Source organism: Platalea leucorodia (assembly GCF_965183815.1).
Source record: "Platalea leucorodia genome assembly, chromosome: 6".
NCBI classification, from domain to species: domain Eukaryota; kingdom Metazoa; phylum Chordata; class Aves; order Pelecaniformes; family Threskiornithidae; genus Platalea; species Platalea leucorodia.
Genome location: NC_138828.1, coordinates 40,358,134 through 40,368,840, shown reverse-complemented (window position 1 = coordinate 40,368,840; position 10,707 = coordinate 40,358,134).

Here is a 10,707-nt window from a genome sequence, read left to right as displayed (position 1 = left end):
GCCAGAGTCTACAAAAATTCTGACCACACTGTGTTAAAAAAAAAAAAAAATCCGGGGGGATGGGGGAAATCAATGCTAAAATCTGTTCTAAATACTATGTAAAAATAATACTGAACCATGAAGCATACTGAGCTTCTGATTTCCAGCACCCGGGTTTTTTCTGTTTAGCAGTTTCAAAATTTGTACATAAGTAAAGCTTTAGCTCCAGTACGCTGGCAAAAAATACTTATACTGACTGTAGATTTTGCTGGCAGATACACACATCCACTTGTTTGGAACTGGAGGCTGAAAGAATCTACCTGAAAATTCACTTTTAATCACTGTCTTAGAAATTCCTGGAATACATTTCTGAAATAGATGCCTTAATGAGGTGCAGTTCAGAGAGACTGACTCATTGTGACATATGCTAAGGTAGAACACTTAAAGCTTGTGCAGCTGGAAGACTTTAGAGTATATTCATCAAAGGACTATATGGTGATGATGTCAGTGAATTAATTTTTAGATTCTAGGCCAAAGACAATAACAATATCTAGCTATATAAATAACTTTGGCAAAGTAAGCCTTCTATACAATTTAAGCCACCGCAATCAAACATTGTTTTGTGTCACATTAGAAAAGAATGTGACATGCCAGGAATTTCTCTGTTGTATTGGGTTTAAGTAATACTCCCCCCTGACATTCCACCTTAATGAAAAAGCTGTACAAAGTATTTCGGAATTATCCATCCCTTCAAAATAAACATTTTTAAAGTACAAAATTGCATAAAGACTATAAAATGCTTGGATTTCTGCATCACTTCTGTCTTGCTAGCCCACAGGTGAGGGATCTGGTCTGGTATTTTGATGGTAGTTCAGGGTACACAAATTGAAGGAGCACAACCACTCCGAATGATCCTGAATGGTCACCTTTATTCTCAGACCAGATGTTACAACTCATGTTTTACTTACCCAGTTATGAGTTTTCACAATGGACAGAAAGTATCCCCCAACACTTTTCTACACAGTACCTGAGCATCCCTGGGAGGGATGAATGCAAAAGGTACCTCACACAGTTTTACTGATGAGCTGGTAAACTCACCAGTTCATAAATTAACATCTGACTCTCCCAGCCTTAAATCTAGTCAAAATCTGATAAGAGTTACAAATAAAATCATCAACCAAATAGCTACTGACCATCATTTGTTTGGAAGACAGGTCTCACTTTTAGCTAATCACCAAAGACTGGAGATATATAAAGAGCCTGTTAGTCAAAACCAATGTTTTACATCTTTCATGAAAGCAATGACATTGCTGCTGACTTCAGTGAGTGCAGAATCTTCATGGTGAGAGTCTGTGGTTACAGTATAGATCTCATGATGCAGGTATAGCTGGATGTAGTCTGAAGTCATTACTACAACTCAGATTACTGAGTTTTAAGACTGATGACTTATCACTGATTACTTAAGACTCACTCAGGTTACTGACTCAGACTACAGTCTTAAATCATTTCTTAAAGCAAACAGCTTCTTCCTATTTGAATACAGCATATTTCTATTTTATCTGGCAGAGACTGAACTATGGAAAAGAACTTACAATATTTAAAAGAAAATTTTATTTTGGTAACTCTGTATCACTGAACTCTGATGTCACTATTTCAGTGTAATAAAAATGAAAAGAGTTGTAGAAAATTTGTTTTACTTTGTTTCTCAAATCCTGTCTAATATTAATCTTAAGGATTTAAAGCAGTAATAATAATTACTTTGTGCATGTCTAACATTATTCATCTTTGAGGTAGACTTGCATGACTGGAAAATATTAGGGTTCTATTGAGAGTTCTTGACCTCAAAGGAGATTTAACAGTTTGCTTTGGAGGGGTGGTAGGTGGTAAATTTACATAGATTATATTAGGTCATGAATCAGACTAGAAAGTGCACAAAAAGCATGTTCTAATTTTTTTTCTTTTATATCGCAGATGATCTCTTATTTACTTTTTATTGGTAGTTTTGGCAACAACACCACTCAGTGCATATTTCTCGGGGTGCCCTTGTTATGTTTAAGAACATGATGCTCGGCCATCAGCAGGAAGAACATCTTTTTAAAAGTTTATTCAACATCAGTAAGTTGTTTTCCCTTTTCTTTTGCTTGGAATTCTACCACTTTTACCATTATTTGCTAATGCTTTTGAATAAAAAGTGTAATAATAAATTTGTTATGCTGTTTTGTGTGCATCCAGTTTGAAATACTGGAGTATCAACTTTTTTTTTTTGGTGTCTCAATACTCTGTCATTTGTGACTATACCATTCCCCATTCCTAACACTGAGTTCAGTCAGTACCATGCAAACCATTTGTAATCAATATGCACCAATTCCAGGTGAAATGCTTTCACTTGTGGTAGTATCACCTGTGCTGCCATGAAGCACTATAGATAGGTCTAGGTTATATACTTCAAGAGAGAGTTGACTTTTGAGGCAGTTGTTCAGATTTAGTGTTTTGATTTTATTAATTACATGAAAGACATATCAGCCGAGAAGTTTGATTCTAAATCCAGAAGATAAGCTTGTCCCAGATTTGCAAAAAGTCAGGAGAAGTTTGAATCCATCTATGTAATTTTATACATCTCATTTTTAAAAATCTTATAGAACTGCTATTCTATATCACAGTGGACAATTCAAGCATTCCTTTAAGAAGAAATAAGTGAGACACATACTGTAGTTCCCTTTGTAACAATAATTAGATAAATTATTCAAAACAAATAACATTGGGGATAATGATCTCTATTCCTTTACCATAAATGCACAAATATTTGCATATTTTTCAATAGAAGAATTTTTAATGTGTGAAATGTCTGAAAAGTACCGAGCAATAAACAACTTCTTAATTTTAAATGTGTATACAAGGAAGTATTCTACTGTACTAAAAAAAAAAAAAATACCACAACACAAAAAATCCACCAAACTTCATGTACTGTGTAAATGAGAAAATAAGGTATTGTCTCAAGTAAAATAAAAACTTAAGGGAGTGTCACCTAAAAGGGAAGATCTTTTTGGAGTCTTTGAAAGACAGTGAAGGAAAGAAGTTTCTGAAACATAGCCCGTTTTATATCCTTGCCATTAATTGATTTAACACATAAGAGTAGAGGAAAGTCATCTCTCCTCAGAGATTGCATCCTCAATTGCCTTGGCCTCTGAACCTGCAACAGTTTAAAATTTCCCCAGGAAACTTCTCCTTTTCCCTGAATCATATGAGAAGGATATTTCACGTGATTTTGCCTTTGTCAGGACTTGCATTATGAGATTTCAGCTTTAAAATGCTCAACAGATGATTTTGCAATGCTTCCCTGTTAAATCTTTAGATAGAAGCTCAACAAACAACACGATACTTTACAAGCCCTATTTGCACCTAAGTTAAATAAAACCCCTACACTTTTCCAGGACATTTTTGTGTTGTCCTAAACTCTTACATCTTCTTAAATAGTCTTAAACCAAATTCCATGCCTACAAACAAAAAGATTAGCTCATGATAAATCTGAAGTTAGAGTGAAGTTGAATGGAAGTGAAAATCAGAAATACGGATGTTTAAAGCAGACTCTTGACAAGAATGCAGTTGTTCTTTCGATAATTGCTCATGTTCCATTCATGAGAATCTGCTGAAGTGAATATTTTTCACTGTAAGAGCACTTGTAATTTACACATACTTGAAAATTCATGTTTTGTACGCAACTAAATAATTTGAAAGTTATTGAATTGGAAAATCCTGCAGAGGAATACATCTGGGAATCTATGACTTGAAAATGTTTAGAAGAAAGAGCCAGAAGCTTAACATATACTCTTCTAGAGGTGATGTTTTTGAACGAGAAAGGACATGTCAAAGCTTAGTAGTTAGACACCCTTCTACTGATGACATTTTGATTTTTAGCTCATATTTTACCTGGGAATGCATTTTCTTTCAATCATTGGTTCTTCAAGGGATGTCTGTAAGTCATTTAAAGGAAACAAAACAAAAAAAAAGTACTGCAACCACAGATCCTTTCTTTAGTATTCAAGTTTTTTTTTTTTTTTTTTAAAAATAGCCATGCAGAAATCCATTTGCTGGAGTCCAACCATGCCCTTTTGGTTCTCCCTCACAAAAGAAACATAAGAGATCTCCAAATCCTGTTCAGGGCATATTTCACAGAGGCCAAGTGAACAGATATTTTCTTGTGTTTTCAGCTCCAGCTATCATACTGACATTTTATGAAGACTTAAAACTGAAAAAAAGACCACCAAACTTTACACATCACACCCTTAAACAGCAGACAATATTTGATACGCAATGTCTAAGGCACAGCCAATAAAGAACAAATCATATGCAAAACTGTGTTTACAGCAGCCAAGATATTGAATTTCTAGTAAACTCAAGATGTTATCTATAAAGGCAAGGAAATTATGCCAAATAGGACAAGCAGTAAATAAATTTGCAAGCCTAGCAGGGCATAGTAAATTCACAGATGTTTAGAAAGCATTTATCTTTAGGTAAAAATTAAAGCTAAATCTTCTCACCAAAGGAAAACAAAAAGAAAAAGAAGTTTTAGGGAACAGCAGTTCTGTTGCAACAATCAGATAAAAAGTAGCAAGGACATACTCTTCTTAATGTGCTAGGCTGAGGTGCCATTCACTGTTCCCAGAATTTACTCAGGTGACCTTGTCACAGCAAAGCAAGTTACTCTAGCTGATTTTTTGCCCATAAGTACCCCAAACCCTCACAATCCCATTCACTGGTTTTGCTGTGAGGTGCCTATTAGTAGCAAACAGTCAGGTAGTGGCAGCATCTTAAATCGACACGACCCACACAATGAGAAACACAAGTGAAATCCTGATTCAGTGGCAGAGATCTATTAATTGGATCAGTCCGTCTTGATGGTACCACTATTTCCCTTAAACAAAGGGGATGTAGAGGTTGTCGCAAGATTGACAATCGCCAAATAAAAGTAATTTAAAACAAAAGGTGTGATCTGCTAAAGAATAGCTTGGCTTGATATCACCACAAACACAAGATTGTACATGCATTGTACATAATTCAGCTTATCCTCCTTTTTGTGAAATTCACTATTGCTTCATTGAATGGATTGTGGCTCACTAAGTTAAGAAAAAGAATATACCAGGCACTAAACTATAAGTATAATCAGTGGAAAAGAAAAAAAGGCAAGCATTTTACTTCAATGTCTGCAAAGTTAGAAGAGTGCAAGAAGAAAGTTTTGTGGTGATTAGCCTCCTGAAAGCCAAGAAAATACAATGTATGTTGCTAGAGTCACAAGCTGCAAGTGCTTAATTCATTTTTTTAAATATCTTGTTATTCATATTACAAACATGACATAATATGAAATGCTGCCAACCCCTAAAAATACTCAAATAAGCACATTTTTTAGTCATATACAGCTTTAGTTATCTAGAAATAGGAGCTTTTGTATGGACTTATGAACTAAATTTCAACTACTTCACTTAAAAATGCTAGACACAAACATCTGAAGCAGAAGTTGAAGATGAGGTTATGCCTGCTCCCTGCAAGTACATCTGGAGGACTCACAACAAGCCAACAGTCTAAACTATTTCCTTTGAACTTGATGAGCACAGTATGCTTCAAGGAACACAAGCCACAATATGGTTTTGTACAACAAGTTCCAACCTTTCAATTCCGCACAAAATCAATTGGAAAATGAACCGCAGAGTCAAGGCGTCGCTTGATGTCAAATATTACTACCCAGTTAAGTAGCAGATCAGCCCTTCTCCTAAGCTGGATCTGTGAAGAGCCTGTGACCTTCGCATTCCTGGGGCTCTTCCTTGGCTAGGATCAAAGCTCAGATGTGTAAATACGGGCGGGGAGCAGCTATCATTCTGCAACTCCTGAACAAGTGCTCCTCTCCCCAGCCCCCCATCCGTAAACAATTTAATTTTTAATGAAAAATGACTCATCAGTTAGAGGCTATAATTTTTTCTCTGGTCCATGAACAGTAACAATAAACAATGCCCTTTGAGCCTTGCCTATAGGCTTAGTGCGAGTAGCTCGGAGCATTGGGACACAGTTATTTCCCTCACTGCAGCAAAGCAAAGGGCACAGAAACATTACTGCCACCAGTTCTCCCATTTCATTAACTAGTGAGGTGAAGACCCTCTCCCTCCCCACCCCTTCCCTGCTTTGGCCCTGGGAACAGCGTGGTTTGTCTTCCAGTTCTACAAGAAAAGTTTTTAGAAGATCCACAGCACAAAAAAAAAAATGCTAGGAGATTGGAAATAACTAATGTATCTCCATGTGTAACTTATTTCATTATTAGTGTATTGGTTGCTATATAAATACAACGACCTAAGATCATTAGGAATTACTTACACAATCTGAAAACGCACAGTGGCATCAGACTGCCTGAATCACTGATACTAGCGGGGCTAATGCAGGTCCCGTTTCCTTTGAGTCTTCTTTCCTCTCTCAGGTTAGGCTCTCAAACAGGCCCTTTGGGGCAATAAGAGGCACAAGAACTGTTCAATGTTTACTTTAAAGAGAAAATATATTTTAGAGTTTTAAAAAATATTTTGTGATAAGCATGAAAAATGTAAGAACCATTACTTCAGCTGTATCAGCTAAAATACAATGCTCCGTAGTCACTATCCATCAGCATTATATATAGCTGAAGGAAAGTGGAATCCATCAGTCATTCAGTAATTATGGAATACAGCATTAAACTTCAGTCTTCTATTCGAAAGCAAGGTCAAAATTAAAAAAAAAAAAAAAAAAAGACACTAATTGCTAGCATGTATCATCTTGGCTGTCATTTTATTTTCATGCCAGATGCAAGAAAGCTCAAGGATCAGGTCACACTATTGAACTGGCACTTAATCAAGCTTGAATATTGGTTGAAAAAGAAGATTACGATATAGATAAAATATAAAAAGGTCTATAGGGATAAAAAAATGCCAGTTTTCACTGTTCATATTTGAAAACATAGGAATTACTGTATTTAAATTATTTTTCCAGATAACAATCTTTTTTACTAAGAATATGAAGGAATAAAAATCCGGAAGAAGAGCAGTAAGTCTCAGAAAATTAACTGATAATAAACACAGGGAAAGGAATAAACAGGTAAGGGAATTCTAAAAAAATGTGACACTGAGTTCCCTGGTTCCCAACACTGCACAAAACTCTTACTGGGAAACTCCCAGTCTACCTGTATTTTAAAGACTAATTTGCCTCTAAGTATTACCAGAGAAAAATTCATAAACCAAGCTCAAGTATATTCTTAGAAGTTACTAAACAGACACAAACAGATATTTGAAAGTATAATTTTCTCCAAGAAACGTGATTCTTCCACCTTGATCCTACTTTTGGTTTTTCCTTCAATTATATATACAAAAAAATTAACACCCCCCCAAAAAAATTAGAAATATTCTGAGTCAGTTCTTACACTGATATGAAAACTTACTGATATAAACAGAGCCATAATTTATATTAGCTATAGAATTTTCTCTTATTAAACTCAGTTGCTGCCATACTGTTTTGTATAAACAGCTCTATAAACAGATATCTGTGAATCCAGCATTTTAACATGAAAGAAATACCAGTGTTACTTCAAACTCGAAACTTCAAGAACAAGAAAATCTCAGAAGTGAGTGGAATATTTATGCAATATATTCCAAGTGAACATCATAAGAAAATATTTTGGAATAAATACATATTTAAACCATAAATCCTGATGAATTACCACAAGGGATTTTTCACAGAAAAGAGCTGCAAGAGGTGGGTTTTTCTTTGCTATTGGCAAGACAAATCCAATAGGAGAGCTGCTAAGAAGGCATTTAATAAAGGTCATACTTCAGCCTTCACAAACAAGAATTTTAATTAATACCCTAGCAGTCAGCAATTAAGTTTGCACATCTGATAGCTTTACAATATAGACTAGAGAACTGCATCAAACTACATACGTTTACATGGGAATTGTCGCGGTCAGGAGTTCAGTTTTTGGGTTTGTTTCAGAAAGCCACTGACCTTGTACAGAAACCAAGAACTGTAAAGGTGCTCCCGCCCTGGAAGATTCAGCCCTTCCCTCTAGTCATAGCCAGTAGATGGATGCTGGGCCCATACCAGACATTAAACTTAAGAGCATCCCTCAAGAAAGATAGCAGAGACTTAAGATAACATTAGTAAAAGACTCTTCAGTTAAAGCAAACTGAAGCATATGGTAACAGTTTAAACCTAAACCTAAATGCATCTCAGCTGCCAAGGGGTAAGTCAGCTTCATTTTTTTTTTTGCACAACCAGCACAAGACAGAGCCAGTCCTCTAATAAGGAATGGACGCAGCAGACTCAGGCTCATTGTCCATTTTCAGATTTATCTTAAACCACAACAAATAACAAATGCAACAAGCAAAACAGAATCTGAACAGAGGCAAGTGGAACCAGGCACTGTCAGGACAAATTTTTCTACTACTTGCTAACCTGTCATAACATTTCCACTACAGCACTAGTAGCCAGCTTAACCTATCACTAAAAGTTACAGGCTAAAAATCTGAAAAAAAACATTAATTCAGGATACTCACAGCACCAAACGAAACAGAGCTTCAGGGTACTGCAGTAGTACACAAGGCCTATGGCTTTTCACTGTAGTGTAGGATAGGAAACAGGTGGCCAAGGTTAGGGATAAACTAGGTCCCACAGTAATTTGGCTTGAGTAATCCTGATTGTTCATTCCTTGCACGGCCGGGGATGCAGATTGGCAAGGAGAGTCGGTGCAGGCCCACCAGCAATTGCACGTCAGCCCCTCTGCATTGACTCTTCAGTGAGTACCGTGGCTTGCCCAGCTGTAGAAGACAACTAGGAAACACCATACTCTGTTTCTGCTCTGCGATAGGCCTAACCTTGTAACCTCTTCACACAGCTTCATCTGCTCCCCTGGTCCTCCTTCCTCCCAGAGCTTTGCTGTGCTAAAAAAGGGTGTGTCTGATTTTCTGATGCTTAGCTCAGTTTTTAACTATGCTATGCATTCTTGCGTCTCTTGATTCTCTGACCTTTGTTTCTGCTTGCTCCTGTTCTCCCTTGAAGGTGCTCTAGGGATCTCTGGGGCCTGAGAGACCTGTTGTGCAATATGGGTCTTAAACACTCCTTAAAAGCTAGTTCTACCCAGTAGCGTGGACAGCTAGTTCACCGTCCAAGCCCATGCAGACATGGTTCTCCTCCCTGAGAGTTCTGGTTGAACATTTTCCAACTGTTTTTCCAGACTGAGGCATTAGTAATTCACTTAACATAAACTAGTGAAGGGTATACCTCATTGAATAGCGTAGACTGTACTTGCAGACTTTAACCAAATGTGGAAGGTGCCCTACAGGTAGCAGCAAACTAAACGTATGATTCTTCCTAAGCAATTGCATTGGTACATCAAAGTGGACTGCTGCTGTAATCACACTATCTTCATAAATATTGAATTGCATTGTAACTATTTTAGCGAAATATTGAGTTACTAGACTGGCATTTTTGTCAGTAACTGTGTGGAAATAAGAGATAATCTGCCACTATTCAGCAGTGACATTATAAACTGAAGCGCACAGCACCCTTGTTCCTTCAGTCTTACTTAAACAGATTACAGTCGGCGTTAACAAAACTGTGAACACTGACATAGGAATAAGAACTGATACTGACTGGGAAAGAACTGACATTAAAGCATATCTGTAAAGTAGAGGAGCCATATTTTGGTTTTGCCAATTCTTTGTTTATCAGCAATTTTCTGGCATAGGGTATATTCCAGGAATACAAAGGTTCTTGTGATCTTTCAGAAGAAGGGAAACATGCAGGGAAATTATAAATGTCCAATTTAATTCAAGTTATTTCAAAAACATGTGAACAAATTACTCTCCCTTGTCTGAGTCAATAGAATAATGGCTAGGTAAGTAACAGTCAAGGATTTGTCAAGAATAAATTGTGTCTGATCTGGGTATCGGAAAGAAAACTGACCTGTTTTCTTTCCAATATCAGTATTAGAGTGGCACACATCATGCAGCTTGACTTGGACAAGTGTATCAGATGTTACATAAAAGCTGGGAGAACACAGTCTAAATAAGACCACTCTAAGACAGAGGGAAATTGTACTCAAAAGAGTAACCAATTGTTCCCTGTCAGAGTGAAAAGTATTGTAATAGATTCCAAAAAGTAAAGGCCGGTATCACGTGGCATTTTCATAAATGATTTACAATAATTAGAGAGTATGTTTATTAAATTTGCAGATGACATCTGGCTGGAAAATGCTGCCAACTTGTTGGAGGACAGGGTTAACATACAGAGCAAAATTAGAGAAATGCCTTACAAGGGAAAAAACCTGTTAGACACCAAGTTCTGACACTTGGGTAGGAATAAACAATACAGGACAGGGAAAAAGCAGGCTAAGTAACAGTTCTAAGATCAAATTTGATAAATAGTAGACAAAGAAGGGTGGAAGGGAGAAAGGAGAAATTATGATTGCAATCTGAACACGTTAACAATCTCAAGCCATGATGGCAAAAAGTGTCATACCATGTGTAACGACGAACAGAGCTTGCAAACTGGATGAAAAAAAAATCCTACTACCGCTTTTCTTGTGTTTTGTAAGATTGTAGTCTGACTGCCACATCTAGTTTTTCTAGACAGATCTAGTCCACTTAGTGAGAGTTCAGAAAAGAACAAGAAAAATGCTGAGCACATTATAAACCAGGGAAGACTGCAGGAGCCGGGGTTGTC